At 44.5% G+C, this 25,835-nt stretch overlaps 1 protein-coding gene and 13 non-coding genes across 14 annotated transcripts in view; 13 read left to right on the top strand and 1 right to left on the bottom strand.

Moving 5' to 3' along the window:
• Positions 1-25,835, bottom strand: part of sema3h (sema domain, immunoglobulin domain (Ig), short basic domain, secreted, (semaphorin) 3H) — a 114,074-nt gene that overhangs the window by 11,182 nt on the left and 77,057 nt on the right. The gene's annotated exons all lie outside the window — the stretch shown is intronic.
• On the top strand, positions 4,494-4,566 carry trnar-ccu (transfer RNA arginine (anticodon CCU)). Its single transcript has one exon. It is a non-coding gene; the product is annotated as a tRNA-Arg (tRNA).
• On the top strand, positions 5,442-5,514 carry trnar-ccu (transfer RNA arginine (anticodon CCU)). Its single transcript has one exon. It is a non-coding gene; the product is annotated as a tRNA-Arg (tRNA).
• On the top strand, positions 6,573-6,645 carry trnar-ccu (transfer RNA arginine (anticodon CCU)). Its single transcript has one exon. It is a non-coding gene; the product is annotated as a tRNA-Arg (tRNA).
• trnar-ccu (transfer RNA arginine (anticodon CCU)) lies at positions 9,678-9,750 on the top strand. The gene has a single exon. It is a non-coding gene; the product is annotated as a tRNA-Arg (tRNA).
• On the top strand, positions 10,816-10,888 carry trnar-ccu (transfer RNA arginine (anticodon CCU)). The gene has a single exon. It is a non-coding gene; the product is annotated as a tRNA-Arg (tRNA).
• On the top strand, positions 11,946-12,018 carry trnar-ccu (transfer RNA arginine (anticodon CCU)). The gene has a single exon. It is a non-coding gene; the product is annotated as a tRNA-Arg (tRNA).
• Positions 13,084-13,156, top strand: trnar-ccu (transfer RNA arginine (anticodon CCU)). The gene has a single exon. It is a non-coding gene; the product is annotated as a tRNA-Arg (tRNA).
• Positions 14,222-14,294, top strand: trnar-ccu (transfer RNA arginine (anticodon CCU)). Its single transcript has one exon. It is a non-coding gene; the product is annotated as a tRNA-Arg (tRNA).
• On the top strand, positions 15,170-15,242 carry trnar-ccu (transfer RNA arginine (anticodon CCU)). Its single transcript has one exon. It is a non-coding gene; the product is annotated as a tRNA-Arg (tRNA).
• Positions 16,301-16,373, top strand: trnar-ccu (transfer RNA arginine (anticodon CCU)). The gene has a single exon. It is a non-coding gene; the product is annotated as a tRNA-Arg (tRNA).
• On the top strand, positions 17,863-17,935 carry trnar-ccu (transfer RNA arginine (anticodon CCU)). Its single transcript has one exon. It is a non-coding gene; the product is annotated as a tRNA-Arg (tRNA).
• Positions 23,895-23,967, top strand: trnar-ccu (transfer RNA arginine (anticodon CCU)). Its single transcript has one exon. It is a non-coding gene; the product is annotated as a tRNA-Arg (tRNA).
• Positions 25,401-25,473, top strand: trnar-ccu (transfer RNA arginine (anticodon CCU)). The gene has a single exon. It is a non-coding gene; the product is annotated as a tRNA-Arg (tRNA).

Raw genomic sequence — 25,835 nt, 5'->3', positions numbered from 1 at the left:
GCGGCTGATTTAGTGCTGTTCCACCTCGCCTCTACACCTCCCGTCAGTTTGATTTATTTAACTGGAGTGACTTTAATGTCATTAATCTTTAACAGGGGAGGGAAAGCAAAACACACACACACACACACACACACACACACACACACACACACACACACACACACACACACACACACACACACACACACACATCCATCACAGACATGGAGGAAATATGAAGCCAATCTGCTTCTGTCTGCAAAGTTAATTGACCAGGTGAGTCAAGGTGAACATTTGATCATTTTTCAAGTTGAAGCAGGAAGGAGTTATCAAATATATGTGAATACAGCATTTGCACAGGAATCATCTTCATGCCTTCTTTTTCTGTCTTTTTAACCACATGTCCTTTCTCTTTCACTGTCAGACAGCCGGCCACCGTCTTATACTAACGCTAATCCCTCATTCTGAGCTGCTTTTCTTTTTTCCTCCTCTGAATCGTCTTCTCACCTTTTCTTTCTCTCTTTATCTTTTCATCAGGTGCTCATCCCTCGTCCCTTTCTGCTCAAATCCTCCTGGACTTCCCAGGATCCCTCTGGGTGTCTCTCATTCTTTGTTTCTCTCTATCGACGTCCCTCCCATTCTCCATCCCTCCCTCCCGCTATCTCTCGATCCCTCGATCTCCCCATCCATCTGTCTGTCTGGCCTATTTTCTCCGGTGGATTGTTCTTGTGTCTTCCTCTCTAAACAAAAAGCGGCTGTGTCCCCCTGAGGGAAGATAGTCTTGTCTAGCCTGTAGACCTGCAGCCTCAGCCCCTATCTTCCTCCTCCTCTTCCTAATTGTTCGGCCATAGCCCCCCAAGCAAACATCCCTATCCACCCCTATCCCTCTCTGCCCAACCACCCTGAATGCCAACATCCACCTCTTCCCTTTTCCACCTTGTTTCTGGCCACACTCCCTTTCTTTATTTCCTCCTCGCTATCTTACAGTAATTTGCCAATAATAGCCTTGCCTCCATCTTGTCTGGTTCTTTAACCCCTTTAGCCATTGGCCCTATTCCTTCTGTCAATGAACCGTGACACACTTTCCCCCCCACCAGTTACTGCTGTCATCCCAATCCTGATGTCTGTCTCAATTTTAACAATGATGTCCAGACTGTCTCTTCCAAGGTTGCAGTAATGGGCATTTTCACTCTGTGGCAAATGTCAGCAGTGTCTGAATACCTCTTGTCTCATAAAAGGTTTTCTTCTGGTTAAAATTGACAGCTTTCTTTCGAGTTATTGACCAGCAAATCTAAATGATTATATATATAAATATGATGTTCATTAGAATGGCCTACGTCTATTTAGAAAAATAAATCTCAATTTTTTCTGCAGCAATAATATGACTAAAACATACATTTACATTACGTATGTTATGGATTTTAAAAAGTGTCATAATCTGTTTTACATTGTGAAATGTATAAAACTCTCTAACTTCTGCCACTGCCTTTCCTCCATGTTGTTCGTACCTCCCTGGCTTTTTCCTCACTCTCCAACTCACTACCTGCTCCATCCTTCCCTATTAACCCCATTCCCTTCCTTCTCTCCTGTCCAGCAACAATGTTCTACTCTGTAGAGAGATATAAGCAAAAGGTACCGCCAACGATCAGTGAGGACTTCTCATCCTATTCCTCTTTATTTAGTTAAAATGTGACTTCTCTTGTGTCACTTTCAGGCTCAAGGGGAATAGGAAACTGGTGGCAGAGGGGAAGCTGTACCAGACACTTGTGTAAGTGGAGGCACATTCTGTTCATGCTACTGCACTTTCCACTTTAGAAATCTTGACTAACCTTTACATATCAGCCACATCTGACATGTCCTTTAGACGCTCCATCTTTAGGACAGAGCTCCTCTCCTAGTTCACTCCTCCTTCTTTCTTTTCTTGTCTGGTCAACACCTTGTGCTGTAACCTCTACCCTCTTCCTTCTTGTCCTACTTCTTCTCCTTTCCTTCTCCCTCGTCTCCTCCTCTATCTTTCCCCTCATGATGAACTGGGCTTTCTTATTTTCACAAAAGCTATGGTGGATTAGAAAGGCTGAATGGAGGCATCAAACATGATTCATTTTCTTCAGTATCACTAAACATGTTTTCATACCCACTTTAATAAGCAGAAAGGGTTTTTTGTTGATGAAGTAATTAAGTCGTAAAGTGGAAATGCATTCGTCAGGTAAATACGACGGGACTGGGCATCCTGGTAGCTTTCTTTATTATCCACAAGACAGCATCCAAAAAAAAGGTTTAATTACAGAGTAACACTGTTCAAGCTTGGATGACTGAATGTGAATGTTGACTAGAAAAGAGTACAAAAGCCTTAAACTAAAGTCATTTGTACTAAGGCCAGGTGAAATTACCTCAACTTAGTGGCAGATTTTATTTATACTTCCAATTTTCATATAATTGTCTCACTCAAATATACCAACTTTCTGAGATTAATATTTTTTCTATGTTAAAGCAAGGATTTGGTTGCTGTCTTATGTCTGGAACATTGAATCTCTTACAAAAATGCCTGAAAATACCTCAATGTCTCTAGTGCCATAACACTGTGTCCAGCCACAGAGCCTCATAGCATGGCTATCCTCCACAACAACTACAACCACAACAGCAGTAAACAGAAGATAATCATCTTACTGTGAGCAGGAGGATTGTCCATCCTCCATGAGAGAGAAAACGCTAAAACACTTCAACTCGACAGTTCAGTGAGGCTTGACGTATAATTTCGAACAATAAGTGATTTGCAGTGAGCCTCATGAAAGTGAACTTCTGCAACTCCAGATAGAAAAACAACAGAACAATAAACTCAAAGCAATCCTGTGTAATTAGTCAGTCTATGTGGCATTCAGGGACCAGCTGTTCTGTTCGAAACAAAGCCAACTGAGTTCAAGATCTTAAATATGTGAGTCAACAACTACAACAATACACGAAAGGAACAAGAGATGACTGTCACAAGTCCCCCAAATTACTACAAAAAGGGACATCGCATACACCAAAGCTTCGGTGTCAGGCAAAGAGGATCACTGACCAAGCTGAGTTATCTGACGCCTTGGGAGTGAGAAAGAATTGGATCTGTCGGTCAAAACATCAGTAAAACATAATTTACAAGTTATCTGGCTTCTTATAGCAACAGCAGCAAAGGCTCATGTAGTATTATGTGAGACCCAAAGATTAGGTTTCGGATGGATTTGACCCATATGGTATCGAAAAACATTTCACCGATAAAAGTGGTGCAATAGCACAACTACAACAACTACGCACAAAGACATGAAAAAACTCACATTAGTATCATTTAAACACAACTAATGCCGGCTTTCTCTTATGTTTTGTATATCTCAGCATCCTCAAAATAATCAGCCAATTTTAATTGTAATTTTTATACATACAGACACACTGCCCTGCTGCTATGAGGGACCAGCAGACCGTCTAGGGTTTATGGGATTTGTGGTGTGTCTGTGTGGCGGAGCATGACATAAACACAACATTGACAGCATTCTTAACCTGATCTGTTAATCTCCTGTTTATGGGTTTGTGGTTTTGTGTGAATGTGTGTGTCCTGCTGAAGTGTATTCACAAGTAAATTTGTATGCACCCTTATCAGATGTGTAAACCGTGGCCACAGGCATGCCGGCTAGAACTGTTTATGCTCCTGACAAGTCAGAACTGTTTTGTGTACATAGACTGAAGCTAAAATATGTGTGTAATAGCCAAAAAGCTGTGTGTGTATTTATATGTGTCATAATGTTGAATGTGTGTCTGCATAAGGGTTTGACTATAAGAAAGAAAAAGAGTGTATGACTTACTTAATGTGGTAATGTACTGTATATGTTCACATGAATGGTCATTCTGTGTGTGTCATGTCGTTTTCTTTGAGAATCTTTTATTCTCAATGCTCTTCTTGTGATGATCTATGTGGATGTCTCAAATGTCTTTTTCACCAAATAACAGCAAAAGCACGATGATGCTGACAGCAGAGTGTGTGCAGCAGGAGAGTGCTGGGCCCATAACCCAGAGGTCGATTGATCGAAACCGTCCTGTGCTTACGGCTTCTTAACTTTGCCGTCTCGACCACAGCATTCTAACTGACACAGTGACATGGATTAAACCAACAATTCTAGGCACTCTGAATGGGTTAACAGAGTGATCTGAAATCAATATGAGTCTACTTGATAATGACTCCCTAGTGGCTTAGTAATGGCTCGCTTGACAATAGTTTCGACAAATCATTGATTGTATGTCAGCCTACACTGCAGATGTCGGGAAAAACAGTCAGTGCTGCATACAAAGACCTCTGAGCACTATAGCATTGTACGATACATCAATGCATTTGCTTCTGAGCACTAGAGCATAGTTTTTGCTTCGCGACATCAATGTATTGGTCTCATGTTCCCCATACTCTCAGTGCATACAAAGACTATGTCAGTCCACATGTTAGGAACAACAGTCCCTGATGCAAACAGGAACTCTCAAAACCCACAATCGGAGCCCCAGTGGCCTAATGGATAAGGCACTGGCCTCCTAAGCCAGGGATTGTGGGTTCGAGTCCCATCTGGGGTGATTTAAAGCAGAGTGGCGCAGCGGAAGCGTGCTGGGCCCATAACCCAGAGGTCGATGGATCGAAACCATCCTCTGCTATCTGTATTTTAACTGTATTCTTCCACTGCAATCTAACTGACAAAATCTTGGATCAAACCAACAACTGTAGTCACTCTGAATGAGTTAACGGAGTGATCCACGGAGTGGTCAGTGGTGCATACAAAGATTTTTGAGCACCACAGCATTGTTATTGCTTTGCGACGAAGACTTCTGAGAACCATAGCATTGTTGCTACGAAACATTGATGCATTGATGCATTTGTCTTATGTTGTCCATATTTGCAGTGCTTTGCTTTGACATGTTTGCTCAATGCTGTTTATTGCCCACTTGGAGAGACAGACAGCAGAGTAGCGCAGCGGAAGCGTGCTGGGCCCATAACCCAGAGGTCGATGGATCGAAACCATCCTCTGCTAACTGTATTTTAACTGTATTCTTCCACTGCAATCTAACTGACAAAATCTTGGATCAAACCAACAACTGTAGTCACTCTGAATGGGTTAACGGAGTGATCCACGGAGTGGTCAGTGGTGCATACAAAGATTTTTGAGCACCACAGCATTGTTATTGCTTTGCGACAACAACTTCTGAGCACTATAGCATTGTACGATACATCAATGCATTTGCTTCTGAGCACTAGAGCATAGTTTTTGCTTCGCGACATCAATGTATTGGTGTCATGTTCCCCATACTCTCAGTGCATACAAAGACTTCTGAGTCCCATATGGGGTGATGAAAAGCAGAGTAGCGGAGCGGAATATCATTCATTGTATGTCAGTCCACATGTTAGGAACAACAGTCCCTGATGCAAACAGGAACTCTCAAAACCCACAATCGGAGCCCCAGTGGCCTAATGGATAAGGCACTGGCCTCCTAAGCCAGGGATTGTGGGTTCGAGTCCCATCTGGGGTGATTTAAAGCAGAGTGGCGCAGCGGAAGCGTGCTGGGCCCATAACCCAGAGGTCGATGGATCGAAACCATCCTCTGCTATCTGTATTTTAACTGTATTCTTCCACTGCAATCTAACTGACAAAATCTTGGATCAAACCAACAACTGTAGTCACTCTGAATGAGTTAACGGAGTGATCCACGGAGTGGTCAGTGGTGCATACAAAGATTTTTGAGCACCACAGCATTGTTATTGCTTTGCGACGAAGACTTCTGAGAACCATAGCATTGTTGCTACGAAACATTGATGCATTTGTCTTATGTTGTCCATATTTGCAGTGCTTTGCTTTGACATGTTTGCTCAATGCTGTTTATTGCCCACTGTGGATTGTCTTTGCTGTCTGGCCTCGAAAGCCAGGTATCGTGGGTTCGAAACCCACATGGAGAGACAGACAGCAGAGTAGCGCAGCGGGAAGCGTGCTGGGCCCATAACCCAGAGGTCGATGGATCGAAACCATCCTCTGCTAACAGCATTTCAGACTAGTACACTGCATTCAAATTGACACAGTGACATGGATTAAACCAACCCTGAATGGGTTAACGGAGTGATCAACAGAGTCATTTGAAAACAGTATGAGTCTACTTGATAATGACTCCCTAGTGGCTTAGTAATGGGGTGTTAAAAGGGGAATTTTGCTCGCTTGACAATAGTTTCGACAAATCATTGATTGGATGTCAGCCTACACTGCAGATGTCGGGAAAAACAGTCAGTGCTGCATACAAAGACCTCTGAGCACTATAGCATTGTTATTGCTTTGCGACGACAACTTCTGAGCACTATAGCATTGTACGATACATCAATGCATTTGCTTCTGAGCACTAGAGCATAGTTTTTGCTTCGCGACATCAATGTATTGGTCTCATGTTCCCCATACTCTCAGTGCATACAAAGACTTCTGAGTCCCATATGGGGTGATGAAAAGCAGAGTAGCGGAGCGGAATATCATTCATTGTATGTCAGTCCACATGTTAGGAACAACAGTCCCTGATGCAAACAGGAACTCTCAAAACCCACAATCGGAGCCCCAGTGGCCTAATGGATAAGGCACTGGCCTCCTAAGCCAGGGATTGTGGGTTCGAGTCCCATCTGGGGTGATTTAAAGCAGAGTGGCGCAGCGGAAGCGTGCTGGGCCCATAACCCAGAGGTCGATGGATCGAAACCATCCTCTGCTATCTGTATTTTAACTGTATTCTTCCACTGCAATCTAACTGACAAAATCTTGGATCAAACCAACAACTGTAGTCACTCTGAATGGGTTAACGAAGTGATCCACGGAGTGGTCAGTGGTGCATACAAAGATTTTTGAGCACCACAGCATTGTTATTGCTTTGCGACGAAGACTTCTGAGAACCATAGCATTGTTGCTACGAAACATTGATGCATTGATGCATTTGTCTTATGTTGTCCATATTTGCAGTGCTTTGCTTTGACATGTTTGCTCAATGCTGTTTATTGCCCACTGTGGATTGTCTTTGCTGTCTGGCCTCGAAAGCCAGGTATCGTGGGTTCGAAACCCACATGGAGAGACAGACAGCAGAGTGGCGCAGCGGAAGCGTGCTGGGCCCATAACCCAGAGGTCGATGGATCGAAACCATCCTCTGCTAACTGTATTTTAACTGTATTCTTCCACTGCAATCTAACTGACAAAATCTTGGATCAAACCAACAGCTGTAGTCACTCTGAATGAGTTAACGGAGTGATCCACGGAGTGGTCAGTGGTGCATACAAAGATTTTTGAGCACCACAGCATTGTTATTGCTTTGCGACGAAGACTTCTGAGAACCATAGCATTGTTGCTACGAAACATTGATGCATTTGTCTTATGTTGTCCATATTTTCAGTGCTTTGCTTTGACATGTTTGCTCAATGCTGTTTATTGCCCACTGTGGATTGTCTTTGCTGTCTGGCCTCGAAAGCCAGGTATCATGGGTTCGAATCCCACATAGACAGACAGCAGAGTGGCGCAGCGGAAGCGTGCTGGGCCCATAACCCAGAGGTCGATGGATCGAAACCATCCTCTGCTAACAGCATTTCAGACTAGTACACTGCATTCAAATTGACACAGTGACATGGATTAAACCAACCCTGAATGGGTTAACGGAGTGATCAACAGAGTCATTTGAAAACAGTATGAGTCTACTTGATAATGACTCCCTAGTGGCTTAGTAATGGGGTGTTAAAAGGGGAATTTTGCTCGCTTGACAATAGTTTCGACAAATCATTGATTGGATGTCAGCCTACACTGCAGATGTCGGGAAAAACAGTCAGTGCTGCATACAAAGACCTCTGAGCACTATAGCATTGTTATTGCTTTGCGACGACAACTTCTGAGCACTATAGCATTGTACGATACATCAATGCATTTGCTTCTGAGCACTAGAGCATAGTTTTTGCTTCGCGACATCAATGTATTTGTCTCATGTTCCCCATACTCTCAGTGCATACAAAGACTTCTGAGTCCCATATGGGGTGATGAAAAGCAGAGTAGTTGCTACGAAACATTGATGCATTTGTCTTATGTTGTCCATATTTTCAGTGCTTTGCTTTGACATGTTTGCTCAATGCTGTTTATTGCCCACTGTGGATTGTCTTTGCTGTCTGGCCTCGAAAGCCAGGTATCATGGGTTCGAATCCCACATGGAGAGACAGACAGCAGAGTGGCGCAGCGGAAGCGTGCTGGGCCCATAACCCAGAGGTCGATGGATCGAAACCATCCTCTGCTATCTGTATTTTAACTGTATTCTTCCACTGCAATCTAACTGACAAAATCTTGGATCAAACCAACAACTGTAGTCACTCTGAATGGGTTAACGGAGTGATCCACGGAGTGGTCAGTGGTTCATACAAAGATTTTTGAGCACCACAGCATTGTTATTGCTTTGCGACGAAAACTACTGAGAACCATAGCATTGTTGCTACGAAACATTGATGCATTTGTCTTATGTTGTCCATATTTTCAGTGCTTTGCTTTGACATGTTTGCTCAATGCTGTTTATTGCCCACTGTGGATTGTCTTTGCTGTCTGGCCTCGAAAGCCAGGTATCATGGGTTCGAATCCCACATGGAGAGACAGACAGCAGAGTGGCGCAGCGGAAGCGTGCTGGGCCCATAACCCAGAGGTCGATGGATCGAAACCATCCTCTGCTATCTGTATTTTAACTGTATTCTTCCACTGCAATCTAACTGACAAAATCTTGGATCAAACCAACAACTGTAGTCACTCTGAATGGGTTAACGGAGTGATCCACGGAGTGGTCAGTGGTGCATACAAAGATTTTTGAGCACCACAGCATTGTTATTGCTTTGCGACGAAGACTTCTGAGAACCATAGCATTGTTGCTACGAAACATTGATGCATTTGTCTTATGTTGTCCATATTTTCAGTGCTTTGCTTTGACATGTTTGCTCAATGCTGTTTATTGCCCACTGTGGATTGTCTTTGCTGTCTGGCCTCGAAAGCCAGGTATCATGGGTTCGAATCCCACATGGAGAGACAGACAGCAGAGTGGCGCAGCGGAAGCGTGCTGGGCCCATAACCCAGAGGTCGATGGATCGAAACCATCCTCTGCTAACAGCATTTCAGACTAGTACACTGCATTCAAATTGACACAGTGACATGGATTAAACCAACCCGGAATGGGTTAACGGAGTGATCAACAGAGTCATTTGAAAACAGTATGAGTCTACTTGATAATGACTCCCTAGTGGCTTAGTAATGGGGTGTTAAAAGGGGAATTTTGCTCGCTTGACAATAGTTTCGACAAATCATTGATTGGATGTCAGCCTACACTGCAGATGTCGGGAAAAACAGTCAGTGCTGCATACAAAGACCTCTGAGCACTATAGCATTGTTATTGCTTTGCGACGACAACTTCTGAGCACTATAGCATTGTACGATACATCAATGCATTTGCTTCTGAGCACTAGAGCATAGTTTTTGCTTCGCGACATCAATGTATTGGTCTCATGTTCCCCATACTCTCAGTGCATACAAAGACTTCTGAGTCCCATATGGGGTGATGAAAAGCAGAGTAGCGGAGCGGAATATCATTCATTGTATGTCAGTCCACATGTTAGGAACAACAGTCCCTGATGCAAACAGGAACTCTCAAAACCCACAATCGGAGCCCCAGTGGCCTAATGGATAAGGCACTGGCCTCCTAAGCCAGGGATTGTGGGTTCGAGTCCCATCTGGGGTGATTTAAAGCAGAGTGGCGCAGCGGAAGCGTGCTGGGCCCATAACCCAGAGGTCGATGGATCGAAACCATCCTCTGCTATCTGTATTTTAACTGTATTCTTCCACTGCAATCTAACTGACAAAATCTTGGATCAAACCAACAACTGTAGTCACTCTGAATGAGTTAACGGAGTGATCCACGGAGTGGTCAGTGGTGCATACAAAGATTTTTGAGCACCACAGCATTGTTATTGCTTTGCGACGAAGACTTCTGAGAACCATAGCATTGTTGCTACGAAACATTGATGCATTGATGCATTTGTCTTATGTTGTCCATATTTGCAGTGCTTTGCTTTGACATGTTTGCTCAATGCTGTTTATTGCCCACTGTGGATTGTCTTTGCTGTCTGGCCTCGAAAGCCAGGTATCATGGGTTCGAAACCCACATGGAGAGACAGACAGCAGAGTGGCGCAGCGGAAGCGTGCTGGGCCCATAACCCAGAGGTCGATGGATCGAAACCATCCTCTGCTAACAGCATTTCAGACTAGTACACTGCATTCAAATTGACACAGTGACATGGATTAAACCAACCCTGAATGGGTTAACGGAGTGATCAACAGAGTCATTTGAAATCAGTATGAGTCTACTTGATAATGACTCCCTAGTGGCTTAGTAATGGGGTGTTAAAAGGGGAATTTTGCTCGCTTGACAATAGTTTCGACAAATCATTGATTGGATGTCAGCCTACACTGCAGATGTCGGGAAAAACAGTCAGTGCTGCATACAAAGACCTCTGAGCACTATAGCATTGTTATTGCTTTGCGACGACAACTTCTGAGCACTATAGCATTGTACGATACATCAATGCATTTGCTTCTGAGCACTAGAGCATAGTTTTTGCTTCGCGACATCAATGTATTGGTCTCATGTTCCCCATACTCTCAGTGCATACAAAGACTTCTGAGTCCCATATGGGGTGATGAAAAGCAGAGTAGCGGAGCGGAATATCATTCATTGTATGTCAGTCCACATGTTAGGAACAACAGTCCCTGATGCAAACAGGAACTCTCAAAACCCACAATCGGAGCCCCAGTGGCCTAATGGATAAGGCACTGGCCTCCTAAGCCAGGGATTGTGGGTTCGAGTCCCATCTGGGGTGATTTAAAGCAGAGTGGCGCAGCGGAAGCGTGCTGGGCCCATAACCCAGAGGTCGATGGATCGAAACCATCCTCTGCTATCTGTATTTTAACTGTATTCTTCCACTGCAATCTAACTGACAAAATCTTGGATCAAACCAACAACTGTAGTCACTCTGAATGGGTTAACGGAGTGATCCACGGAGTGGTCAGTGGTGCATACAAAGATTTTTGAGCACCACAGCATTGTTATTGCTTTGCGACGAAGACTTCTGAGAACCATAGCATTGTTGCTACGAAACATTGATGCATTTGTCTTATGTTGTCCATATTTTCAGTGCTTTGCTTTGACATGTTTGCTCAATGCTGTTTATTGCCCACTGTGGATTGTCTTTGCTGTCTGGCCTCGAAAGCCAGGTATCATGGGTTCGAATCCCACATGGAGAGACAGACAGCAGAGTGGCGCAGCGGAAGCGTGCTGGGCCCATAACCCAGAGGTCGATGGATCGAAACCATCCTCTGCTAACAGCATTTCAGACTAGTACACTGCATTCAAATTGACACAGTGACATGGATTAAACCAACCCGGAATGGGTTAACGGAGTGATCAACAGAGTCATTTGAAAACAGTATGAGTCTACTTGATAATGACTCCCTAGTGGCTTAGTAATGGGGTGTTAAAAGGGGAATTTTGCTCGCTTGACAATAGTTTCGACAAATCATTGATTGGATGTCAGCCTACACTGCAGATGTCGGGAAAAACAGTCAGTGCTGCATACAAAGACCTCTGAGCACTATAGCATTGTTATTGCTTTGCGACGACAACTTCTGAGCACTATAGCATTGTACGATACATCAATGCATTTGCTTCTGAGCACTAGAGCATAGTTTTTGCTTCGCGACATCAATGTATTGGTCTCATGTTCCCCATACTCTCAGTGCATACAAAGACTTCTGAGTCCCATATGGGGTGATGAAAAGCAGAGTAGCGGAGCGGAATATCATTCATTGTATGTCAGTCCACATGTTAGGAACAACAGTCCCTGATGCAAACAGGAACTCTCAAAACCCACAATCGGAGCCCCAGTGGCCTAATGGATAAGGCACTGGCCTCCTAAGCCAGGGATTGTGGGTTCGAGTCCCATCTGGGGTGATTTAAAGCAGAGTGGCGCAGCGGAAGCGTGCTGGGCCCATAACCCAGAGGTCGATGGATCGAAACCATCCTCTGCTATCTGTATTTTAACTGTATTCTTCCACTGCAATCTAACTGACAAAATCTTGGATCAAACCAACAACTGTAGTCACTCTGAATGAGTTAACGGAGTGATCCACGGAGTGGTCAGTGGTGCATACAAAGATTTTTGAGCACCACAGCATTGTTATTGCTTTGCGACGAAGACTTCTGAGAACCATAGCATTGTTGCTACGAAACATTGATGCATTGATGCATTTGTCTTATGTTGTCCATATTTGCAGTGCTTTGCTTTGACATGTTTGCTCAATGCTGTTTATTGCCCACTGTGGATTGTCTTTGCTGTCTGGCCTCGAAAGCCAGGTATCATGGGTTCGAAACCCACATGGAGAGACAGACAGCAGAGTGGCGCAGCGGAAGCGTGCTGGGCCCATAACCCAGAGGTCGATGGATCGAAACCATCCTCTGCTAACAGCATTTCAGACTAGTACACTGCATTCAAATTGACACAGTGACATGGATTAAACCAACCCTGAATGGGTTAACGGAGTGATCAACAGAGTCATTTGAAATCAGTATGAGTCTACTTGATAATGACTCCCTAGTGGCTTAGTAATGGGGTGTTAAAAGGGGAATTTTGCTCGCTTGACAATAGTTTCGACAAATCATTGATTGGATGTCAGCCTACACTGCAGATGTCGGGAAAAACAGTCAGTGCTGCATACAAAGACCTCTGAGCACTATAGCATTGTTATTGCTTTGCGACGACAACTTCTGAGCACTATAGCATTGTACGATACATCAATGCATTTGCTTCTGAGCACTAGAGCATAGTTTTTGCTTCGCGACATCAATGTATTGGTCTCATGTTCCCCATACTCTCAGTGCATACAAAGACTTCTGAGTCCCATATGGGGTGATGAAAAGCAGAGTAGCGGAGCGGAATATCATTCATTGTATGTCAGTCCACATGTTAGGAACAACAGTCCCTGATGCAAACAGGAACTCTCAAAACCCACAATCGGAGCCCCAGTGGCCTAATGGATAAGGCACTGGCCTCCTAAGCCAGGGATTGTGGGTTCGAGTCCCATCTGGGGTGATTTAAAGCAGAGTGGCGCAGCGGAAGCGTGCTGGGCCCATAACCCAGAGGTCGATGGATCGAAACCATCCTCTGCTAACTGTATTTTAACTGTAGTCTTCCACTGCAATCTAACTGACAAAATCTTGGATCAAACCAACAACTGTAGTCACTCTGAATGGGTTAACGGAGTGATCCACGGAGTGGTCAGTGGTGCATACAAAGATTTTTGAGCACCACAGCATTGTTATTGCTTTGCGACGAAGACTTCTGAGAACCATAGCATTGTTGCTACGAAACATTGATGCATTGATGCATTTGTCTTATGTTGTCCATATTTGCAGTGCTTTGCTTTGACATGTTTGCTCAATGCTGTTTATTGCCCACTGTGGATTGTCTTTGCTGTCTGGCCTCGAAAGCCAGGTATCGTGGGTTCGAAACCCACATGGAGAGACAGACAGCAGAGTGGCGCAGCGGAAGCGTGCTGGGCCCATAACCCAGAGGTCGATGGATCGAAACCATCCTCTGCTAACAGCATTTCAGACTAGTACACTGCATTCAAATTGACACAGTGACATGGATTAAACCAACCCTGAATGGGTTAACGGAGTGATCAACAGAGTCATTTGAAATCAGTATGAGTCTACTTGATAATGACTCCCTAGTGGCTTAGTAATGGGGTGTTAAAAGGGGAATTTTGCTCGCTTGACAATAGTTTCGACAAATCATTGATTGGATGTCAGCCTACACTGCAGATGTCGGGAAAAACAGTCAGTGCTGCATACAAAGACCTCTGAGCACTATAGCATTGTTATTGCTTTGCGACGACAACTTCTGAGCACTATAGCATTGTACGATACATCAATGCATTTGCTTCTGAGCACTAGAGCATAGTTTTTGCTTCGCGACATCAATGTATTGGTCTCATGTTCCCCATACTCTCAGTGCATACAAAGACTTCTGAGTCCCATATGGGGTGATGAAAAGCAGAGTAGCGGAGCGGAATATCATTCATTGTATGTCAGTCCACATGTTAGGAACAACAGTCCCTGATGCAAACAGGAACTCTCAAAACCCACAATCGGAGCCCCAGTGGCCTAATGGATAAGGCACTGGCCTCCTAAGCCAGGGATTGTGGGTTCGAGTCCCATCTGGGGTGATTTAAAGCAGAGTGGCGCAGCGGAAGCGTGCTGGGCCCATAACCCAGAGGTCGATGGATCGAAACCATCCTCTGCTATCTGTATTTTAACTGTATTCTTCCACTGCAATCTAACTGACAAAATCTTGGATCAAACCAACAACTGTAGTCACTCTGAATGAGTTAACGGAGTGATCCACGGAGTGGTCAGTGGTGCATACAAAGATTTTTGAGCACCACAGCATTGTTATTGCTTTGCGACGAAGACTTCTGAGAACCATAGCATTGTTGCTACGAAACATTGATGCATTGATGCATTTGTCTTATGTTGTCCATATTTGCAGTGCTTTGCTTTGACATGTTTGCTCAATGCTGTTTATTGCCCACTTGGAGAGACAGACAGCAGAGTAGCGCAGCGGAAGCGTGCTGGGCCCATAACCCAGAGGTCGATGGATCGAAACCATCCTCTGCTAACTGTATTTTAACTGTATTCTTCCACTGCAATCTAACTGACAAAATCTTGGATCAAACCAACAACTGTAGTCACTCTGAATGGGTTAACGGAGTGATCCACGGAGTGGTCAGTGGTGCATACAAAGATTTTTGAGCACCACAGCATTGTTATTGCTTTGCGACAACAACTTCTGAGCACTATAGCATTGTACGATACATCAATGCATTTGCTTCTGAGCACTAGAGCATAGTTTTTGCTTCGCGACATCAATGTATTGGTGTCATGTTCCCCATACTCTCAGTGCATACAAAGACTTCTGAGTCCCATATGGGGTGATGAAAAGCAGAGTAGCGGAGCGGAATATCATTCATTGTATGTCAGTCCACATGTTAGGAACAACAGTCCCTGATGCAAACAGGAACTCTCAAAACCCACAATCGGAGCCCCAGTGGCCTAATGGATAAGGCACTGGCCTCCTAAGCCAGGGATTGTGGGTTCGAGTCCCATCTGGGGTGATTTAAAGCAGAGTGGCGCAGCGGAAGCGTGCTGGGCCCATAACCCAGAGGTCGATGGATCGAAACCATCCTCTGCTATCTGTATTTTAACTGTATTCTTCCACTGCAATCTAACTGACAAAATCTTGGATCAAACCAACAACTGTAGTCACTCTGAATGAGTTAACGGAGTGATCCACGGAGTGGTCAGTGGTGCATACAAAGATTTTTGAGCACCACAGCATTGTTATTGCTTTGCGACGAAGACTTCTGAGAACCATAGCATTGTTGCTACGAAACATTGATGCATTTGTCTTATGTTGTCCATATTTGCAGTGCTTTGCTTTGACATGTTTGCTCAATGCTGTTTATTGCCCACTGTGGATTGTCTTTGCTGTCTGGCCTCGAAAGCCAGGTATCGTGGGTTCGAAACCCACATGGAGAGACAGACAGCAGAGTAGCGCAGCGGGAAGCGTGCTGGGCCCATAACCCAGAGGTCGATGGATCGAAACCATCCTCTGCTAACAGCATTTCAGACTAGTACACTGCATTCAAATTGACACAGTGACATGGATTAAACCAACCCTGAATGGGTTAACGGAGTGATCAACAGAGTCATTTGAAAACAGTATGAGTCTACTTGATAATGACTCCCTAGTGGCTTAGTAATGGGGTGTTAAAAGGGGAATTTTGCTCGCTTGACAATAGTTTCGACAAATCATTGATTGGATGTCAGCCTACACTGCAGATGTCGGGAAAAACAGTCAGTGCTGCATACAAAGACCTCTGAGCACTATAGCATTGTTATTGCTTTGCGACGACAACTTCTGAGCACTATAGCATTGTACGATACATCAATGCATTTGCTTCTGAGCACTAGAGCATAGTTTTTGCTTCGCGACATCAATGTATTGGTCTCATGTTCCCCATACTCTCAGTGCATACAAAGACTTCTGAGTCCCATATGGGGTGATGAAAAGCAGAGTAGCGGAGCGGAATATCATTCATTGTATGTCAGTCCACATGTTAGGAACAACAGTCCCTGATGCAAACAGGAACTCTCAAAACCCACAATCGGAGCCCCAGTGGCCTAATGGATAAGGCACTGGCCTCCTAAGCCAGGGATTGTGGGTTCGAGTCCCATCTGGGGTGATTTAAAGCAGAGTGGCGCAGCGGAAGCGTGCTGGGCCCATAACCCAGAGGTCGATGGATCGAAACCATCCTCTGCTATCTGTATTTTAACTGTATTCTTCCACTGCAATCTAACTGACAAAATCTTGGATCAAACCAACAACTGTAGTCACTCTGAATGGGTTAACGAAGTGATCCACGGAGTGGTCAGTGGTGCATACAAAGATTTTTGAGCACCACAGCATTGTTATTGCTTTGCGACGAAGACTTCTGAGAACCATAGCATTGTTGCTACGAAACATTGATGCATTGATGCATTTGTCTTATGTTGTCCATATTTGCAGTGCTTTGCTTTGACATGTTTGCTCAATGCTGTTTATTGCCCACTGTGGATTGTCTTTGCTGTCTGGCCTCGAAAGCCAGGTATCGTGGGTTCGAAACCCACATGGAGAGACAGACAGCAGAGTGGCGCAGCGGAAGCGTGCTGGGCCCATAACCCAGAGGTCGATGGATCGAAACCATCCTCTGCTAACTGTATTTTAACTGTATTCTTCCACTGCAATCTAACTGACAAAATCTTGGATCAAACCAACAGCTGTAGTCACTCTGAATGAGTTAACGGAGTGATCCACGGAGTGGTCAGTGGTGCATACAAAGATTTTTGAGCACCACAGCATTGTTATTGCTTTGCGACGAAGACTTCTGAGAACCATAGCATTGTTGCTACGAAACATTGATGCATTTGTCTTATGTTGTCCATATTTTCAGTGCTTTGCTTTGACATGTTTGCTCAATGCTGTTTATTGCCCACTGTGGATTGTCTTTGCTGTCTGGCCTCGAAAGCCAGGTATCATGGGTTCGAATCCCACATGGAGAGACAGACAGCAGAGTGGCGCAGCGGAAGCGTGCTGGGCCCATAACCCAGAGGTCGATGGATCGAAACCATCCTCTGCTAACAGCATTTCAGACTAGTACACTGCATTCAAATTGACACAGTGACATGGATTAAACCAACCCTGAATGGGTTAACGGAGTGATCAACAGAGTCATTTGAAATCAGTATGAGTCTACTTGATAATGACTCCCTAGTGGCTTAGTAATGGGGTGTTAAAAGGGGAATTTTGCTCGCTTGACAATAGTTTCGACAAATCATTGATTGGATGTCAGCCTACACTGCAGATGTCGGGAAAAACAGTCAGTGCTGCATACAAAGACCTCTGAGCACTATAGCATTGTTATTGCTTTGCGACGACAACTTCTGAGCACTATAGCATTGTACGATACATCAATGCATTTGCTTCTGAGCACTAGAGCATAGTTTTTGCTTCGCGACATCAATGTATTGGTGTCATGTTCCCCATACTCTCAGTGCATACAAAGACTTCTGAGTCCCATATGGGGTGATGAAAAGCAGAGTAGCGGAGCGGAATATCATTCATTGTATGTCAGTCCACATGTTAGGAACAACAGTCCCTGATGCAAACAGGAACTCTCAAAACCCACAATCGGAGCCCCAGTGGCCTAATGGATAAGGCACTGGCCTCCTAAGCCAGGGATTGTGGGTTCGAGTCCCATCTGGGGTGATTTAAAGCAGAGTGGCGCAGCGGAAGCGTGCTGGGCCCATAACCCAGAGGTCGATGGATCGAAACCATCCTCTGCTATCTGTATTTTAACTGTATTCTTCCACTGCAATCTAACTGACAAAATCTTGGATCAAACCAACAACTGTAGTCACTCTGAATGGGTTAACGAAGTGATCCACGGAGTGGTCAGTGGTGCATACAAAGATTTTTGAGCACCACAGCATTGTTATTGCTTTGCGACGAAGACTTCTGAGAACCATATCATTGTTGCTACGAAACATTGATGCATTTGTCTTATGTTGTCCATATTTTCAGTGCTTTGCTTTGACATGTTTGCTCAATGCTGTTTATTGCCCACTGTGGATTGTCTTTGCTGTCTGGCCTCGAAAGCCAGGTATCATGGGTTCGAATCCCACATTGAGAGACAGACAGCAGAGTGGCACAGCGGAAGCGTGCTGGGCCCATAACCCAGAGGTCGATGGATCGAAACCATCCTCTGCTAACAGCATTTCAGACTAGTACACTGCATTCAAATTGACAAAGTGACATGGATTAAACCAACCCTGAATGGGTTAACGGAGTGATCAACAGAGTCATTTGAAAACAGTATGAGTCTACTTGATAATGACTCCCTAGTGGCTTAGTAATGGGGTGTTAAAAGGGGAATTTTGCTCGCTTGACAATAGTTTCGACAAATCATTGATTGGATGTCAGCCTACACTGCAGATGTCGGGAAAAACAGTCAGTGCTGCATACAAAGACCTCTGAGCACTATAGCATTGTTATTGCTTTGCGACGACAACTTCTGAGCACTATAGCATTGTACGATACATCAATGCATTTGCTTCTGAGCACTAGAGCATAGTTTTTGCTTCGCGACATCAATGTATTGGTCTCATGTTCCCCATACTCTCAGTGCATACAAAGACTTCTGAGTCCCATATGGGGTGATGAAAAGCAGAGTAGTTGCTACGAAACATTGATGCATTTGTCTTATGTTGTCCATATTTTCAGTGCTTTGCTTTGACATGTTTGCTCAATGCTGTTTATTGCCCACTGTGGATTGTCTTTGCTGTCTGGCCTCGAAAGCCAGGTATCATGGGTTCGAATCCCACATGGAGAGACAGACAGCAGAGTGGCGCAGCGAAGCGTGCTGGGCCCATAACCCAGAGGTCGATGGATCGAAACCATCCTCTGCTATCTGTATTTTAACTGTATTCTTCCACTGCAATCTAACTGACAAAATCTTGGATCAAACCAACAACTGTAGTCACTCTGAATGGGTTAACGGAGTGATCCACGGAGTGGTCAGTGGTTCTTACAAAGATTTTTGAGCACCACAGCATTGTTATTGCTTTGCGACGAAAACTACTGAGAACCATAGCATTGTTGCTACGAAACATTGATGCATTTGTCTTATGTTGTCCATATTTTCAGTGCTTTGCTTTGACATGTTTGCTCAATGCTGTTTATTGCCCACTGTGGATTGTCTTTGCTGTCTGGCCTCGAAAGCCAGGTATCATGGGTTCGAATCCCACATTGAGAGACAGACAGCAGAGTGGCACAGCGGAAGCGTGCTGGGCCCATAACCCAGAGGTCGATGGATCGAAACCATCCTCTGCTAACAGCATTTCAGACTAGTACACTGCATTCAAATTGACAAAGTGACATGGATTAAACCAACCCTGAATGGGTTAACGGAGTGATCAACAGAGTCATTTGAAAACAGTATGAGTCTACTTGATAATGACTCCCTAGTGGCTTAGTAATGGGGTGTTAAAAGGGGAATTTTGCTCGCTTGACAATAGTTTCGACAAATCATTGATTGGATGTCAGCCTACACTGCAGATGTCGGGAAAAACAGTCAGTGCTGCATACAAAGACCTCTGAGCACTATAGCATTGTTATTGCTTTGCGACGACAACTTCTGAGCACTATAGCATTGTACGATACATCAATGCATTTGCTTCTGAGCACTAGAGCATAGTTTTTGCTTCGCGACATCAATGTTTTGGTCTCATGTTCCCCATACTCTCAGTGCATACAAAGACTTCTGAGTCCCATATGGGGTGATGAAAAGCAGAGTAGTTGCTACGAAACATTGATGCATTTGTCTTATGTTGTCCATATTTTCAGTGCTTTGCTTTGACATGTTTGCTCAATGCTGTTTATTGCCCACTGTGGATTGTCTTTGCTGTCTGGCCTCGAAAGCCAGGTATCATGGGTTCGAATCCCACATGGAGAGACAGACAGCAGAGTGGCGCAGCGAAGCGTGCTGGGCCCATAACCCAGAGGTCGATGGATCGAAACCATCCTCTGCTATCTGTATTTTAACTGTATTCTTCCACTGCAATCTAACTGACAAAATCTTGGATCAAACCAACAACTGTAGTCACTCTGAATGGGTTAACGGAGTGATCCACGGAGTGGTCAGTGGTTCATACAAAGATTTTTGAGCACCACAGCATTGTTATTGCTTTGCGACGAAAACTACTGAGAACCATAGCATTGTTGCTACGAAACATTGATGCATTTGTCTTATGTTGTCCATATTTTCAGTGCTTTGCTTTGACATGTTTGCTCAATGCTGTTTATTGCCCACTGTGGATTGTCTTTGCTGTCTGGCCTCGAAAGCCAGGTATCATGGGTTCGAATCCCACATGGAGAGACAGACAGCAGAGTGGCGCAGCGGAAGCGTGCTGGGCCCATAACCCAGAGGTCGATGGATCGAAACCATCCTCTGCTAACAGCATTTCAGACTAGTACACTGCATTCACAGTGACATGGATTAAACCAACCCTGAATGGGTTAACGGAGTGATCAACAGAGTCATTTGAAATCAGTATGAGTCTACTTGATAATGACTCCCTAGTGGCTTAGTAATGGGGTGTTAAAAGGGGAATTTTGCTCGCTTGACAATAGTTTCGACAAATCATTGATTGGATGTCAGCCTACACTGCAGATGTCGGGAAAAACAGTCAGTGCTGCATACAAAGACCTCTGAGCACTATAGCATTGTTATTGCTTTGCGACGACAACTTCTGAGCACTATAGCATTGTACGATACATCAATGCATTTGCTTCTGAGCACTAGAGCATAGTTTTTGCTTCGCGACATCAATGTATTGGTCTCATGTTCCCCATACTCTCAGTGCATACAAAGACTTCTGAGTCCCATATGGGGTGATGAAAAGCAGAGTAGTTGCTACGAAACATTGATGCATTTGTCTTATGTTGTCCATATTTGCAGTGCTTTGCTTTGACATGTTTGCTCAATGCTGTTTATTGCCCACTGTGGATTGTCTTTGCTGTCTGGCCTCGAAAGCCAGGTATCGTGGGTTCGAAACCCACATGGAGAGACAGACAGCAGAGTGGCGCAGCGGAAGCGTGCTGGGCCCATAACCCAGAGGTCGATGGATCGAAACCATCCTCTGCTAACTGTATTTCAACTGTATTCTTCCACTGCAATCTAACTGACAAAATCTTGGATCAAACCAACAGCTGTAGTCACTCTGAATGAGTTAACGGAGTGATCCACGGAGTGGTCAGTGGTGCATACAAAGATTTTTGAGCACCACAGCATTGTTATTGCTTTGCGACGAAGACTTCTGAGAACCATAGCATTGTTGCTACGAAACATTGATGCATTTGTCTTATGTTGTCCATATTTTCAGTGCTTTGCTTTGACATGTTTGCTCAATGCTGTTTATTGCCCACTGTGGATTGTCTTTGCTGTCTGGCCTCGAAAGCCAGGTATCATGGGTTCGAATCCCACATAGACAGACAGCAGAGTGGCGCAGCGGAAGCGTGCTGGGCCCATAACCCAGAGGTCGATGGATCGAAACCATCCTCTGCTAACAGCATTTCAGACTAGTACACTGCATTCAAATTGACACAGTGACATGGATTAAACCAACCCTGAATGGGTTAACGGAGTGATCAACAGAGTCATTTGAAAACAGTATGAGTCTACTTGATAATGACTCCCTAGTGGCTTAGTAATGGGGTGTTAAAAGGGGAATTTTGCTCGCTTGACAATAGTTTCGACAAATCATTGATTGGATGTCAGCCTACACTGCAGATGTCGGGAAAAACAGTCAGTGCTGCATACAAAGACCTCTGAGCACTATAGCATTGTTATTGCTTTGCGACGACAACTTCTGAGCACTATAGCATTGTACGATACATCAATGCATTTGCTTCTGAGCACTAGAGCATAGTTTTTGCTTCGCGACATCAATGTATTTGTCTCATGTTCCCCATACTCTCAGTGCATACAAAGACTTCTGAGTCCCATATGGGGTGATGAAAAGCAGAGTAGTTGCTACGAAACATTGATGCATTTGTCTTATGTTGTCCATATTTTCAGTGCTTTGCTTTGACATGTTTGCTCAATGCTGTTTATTGCCCACTGTGGATTGTCTTTGCTGTCTGGCCTCGAAAGCCAGGTATCATGGGTTCGAATCCCACATGGAGAGACAGACAGCAGAGTGGCGCAGCGGAAGCGTGCTGGGCCCATAACCCAGAGGTCGATGGATCGAAACCATCCTCTGCTATCTGTATTTTAACTGTATTCTTCCACTGCAATCTAACTGACAAAATCTTGGATCAAACCAACAACTGTAGTCACTCTGAATGGGTTAACGGAGTGATCCACGGAGTGGTCAGTGGTTCATACAAAGATTTTTGAGCACCACAGCATTGTTATTGCTTTGCGACGAAAACTACTGAGAACCATAGCATTGTTGCTACGAAACATTGATGCATTTGTCTTATGTTGTCCATATTTTCAGTGCTTTGCTTTGACATGTTTGCTCAATGCTGTTTATTGCCCACTGTGGATTGTCTTTGCTGTCTGGCCTCGAAAGCCAGGTATCATGGGTTCGAATCCCACATGGAGAGACAGACAGCAGAGTGGCGCAGCGGAAGCGTGCTGGGCCCATAACCCAGAGGTCGATGGATCGAAACCATCCTCTGCTATCTGTATTTTAACTGTATTCTTCCACTGCAATCTAACTGACAAAATCTTGGATCAAACCAACAACTGTAGTCACTCTGAATGGGTTAACGGAGTGATCCACGGAGTGGTCAGTGGTTCATACAAAGATTTTTGAGCACCACAGCATTGTTATTGCTTTGCGACGAAAACTACTGAGAACCATAGCATTGTTGCTACGAAACATTGATGCATTTGTCTTATGTTGTCCATATTTTCAGTGCTTTGCTTTGACATGTTTGCTCAATGCTGTTTATTGCCCACTGTGGATTGTCTTTGCTGTCTGGCCTCGAAAGCCAGGTATCATGGGTTCGAATCCCACATGGAGAGACAGACAGCAGAGTGGCGCAGCGGAAGCGTGCTGGGCCCATAACCCAGAGGTCGATGGATCGAAACCATCCTCTGCTAACAGCATTTCAGACTAGTACACTGCATTCAAATTGACACAGTGACATGGATTAAACCAACCCTGAATGGGTTAACGGAGTGATCAACAGAGTCATTTGAAATCAGTATGAGTCTACTTGATAATGACTCCCTAGTGGCTTAGTAATGGGGTGTTAAAAGGGGAATTTTGCTCGCTTGACAATAGTTTCGACAAATCATTGATTGGATGTCAGCCTACACTGCAGATGTCGGGAAAAACAGTCAGTGCTGCATACAAAGACCTCTGAGCACTATAGCATTGTTATTGCTTTGCGACGACAACTTCTGAGCACTATAGCATTGTACGATACATCAATGCATTTGCTTCTGAGCACTAGAGCATAGTTTTTGCTTCGCGACATCAATGTATTGGTCTCATGTTCCCCATACTCTCAGTGCATACAAAGACTTCTGAGTCCCATATGGGGTGATGAAAAGCAGAGTAGCGGAGCGGAATATCATTCATTGTATGTCAGTCCACATGTTAGGAACAACAGTCCCTGATGCAAACAGGAACTCTCAAAACCCACAATCGGAGCCCCAGTGGCCTAATGGATAAGGCACTGGCCTCCTAAGCCAGGGATTGTGGGTTCGAGTCCCATCTGGGGTGATTTAAAGCAGAGTGGCGCAGCGGAAGCGTGCTGGGCCCATAACCCAGAGGTCGATGGATTGAAACCATCCTCTGCTATCTGTATTTTAACTGTATTCTTCCACTGCAATCTAACTGACAAAATCTTGGATCAAACCAACAACTGTAGTCACTCTGAATGGGTTAACGGAGTGATCCACGGAGTGGTCAGTGGTGCATACAAAGATTTTTGAGCACCACAGCATTGTTATTGCTTTGCGACGAAGACTTCTGAGAACCATAGCATTGTTGCTACGAAACATTGATGCATTGATGCATTTGTCTTATGTTGTCCATATTTGCAGTGCTTTGCTTTGACATGTTTGCTCAATGCTGTTTATTGCCCACTGTGGATTGTCTTTGCTGTCTGGCCTCGAAAGCCAGGTATCGTGGGTTCGAAACCCACATGGAGAGACAGACAGCAGAGTGGCGCAGCGGAAGCGTGCTGGGCCCATAACCCAGAGGTCGATGGATCGAAACCATCCTCTGCTAACTGTATTTTAACTGTAGTCTTCCACTGCAATCTAACTGACAAAATCTTGGATCAAACCAACAGCTGTAGTCACTCTGAATGAGTTAACGGAGTGATCCACGGAGTGGTCAGTGGTGCATACAAAGATTTTTGAGCACCACAGCATTGTTATTGCTTTGCGACGAAGACTTCTGAGAACCATAGCATTGTTGCTACGAAACATTGATGCATTTGTCTTATGTTGTCCATATTTTCAGTGCTTTGCTTTGACATGTTTGCTCAATGCTGTTTATTGCCCACTGTGGATTGTCTTTGCTGTCTGGCCTCGAAAGCCAGGTATCATGGGTTCGAATCCCACATGGAGAGACAGACAGCAGAGTGGCGCAGCGGAAGCGTGCTGGGCCCATAACCCAGAGGTCGATGGATCGAAACCATCCTCTGCTAACAGCATTTCAGACTAGTACACTGCATTCAAATTGACACAGTGACATGGATTAAACCAACCCTGAATGGGTTAACGGAGTGATCAACAGAGTCATTTGAAATCAGTATGAGTCTACTTGATAATGACTCCCTAGTGGCTTAGTAATGGGGTGTTAAAAGGGGAATTTTGCTCGCTTGACAATAGTTTCGACAAATCATTGATTGGATGTCAGCCTACACTGCAGATGTCGGGAAAAACAGTCAGTGCTGCATACAAAGACCTCTGAGCACTATAGCATTGTTATTGCTTTGCGACGACAACTTCTGAGCACTATAGCATTGTACGATACATCAATGCATTTGCTTCTGAGCACTAGAGCATAGTTTTTGCTTCGCGACATCAATGTATTGGTCTCATGTTCCCCATACTCTCAGTGCATACAAAGACTTCTGAGTCCCATATGGGGTGATGAAAAGCAGAGTAGTTGCTACGAAACATTGATGCATTGATGCAATCGGAGCCCCAGTGGCCTAATGGATAAGGCACTGGCCTCCTAAGCCAGGGATTGTGGGTTCGAGTCCCATCTGGGGTGATTTAAAGCAGAGTGGCGCAGCGGAAGCGTGCTGGGCCCATAACCCAGAGGTCAATGGATCGAAACCATCCTCTGCTATCTGTATTTTAACTGAGTCATTTGAAATCTAACTGACAAAATCTTGGATCAAACCAACAACTGTAGTCACTCTGAATGGGTTAACGGAGTGATCCACGGAGTGGTCAGTGGTGCATACAAAGATTTTTGAGCACCACAGCATTGTTATTGCTTTGCGACGAAGACTTCTGAGAACCATAGCATTGTTGCTACGAAACATTGATGCATTGATGCATTTGTCTTATGTTGTCCATATTTGCAGTGCTTTGCTTTGACATGTTTGCTCAATGCTGTTTATTGCCCAC

This window comes from Anarhichas minor, unplaced genomic scaffold (genome assembly GCF_050575085.1).
Source record: "Anarhichas minor isolate MPS153535 unplaced genomic scaffold, ASM5057508v1 ptg000003l, whole genome shotgun sequence".
NCBI classification, from domain to species: domain Eukaryota; kingdom Metazoa; phylum Chordata; class Actinopteri; order Perciformes; family Anarhichadidae; genus Anarhichas; species Anarhichas minor.
Note: the sequence above shows the minus strand (reverse complement) of the source record. Positions and strands in the feature narration are given on the sequence as shown.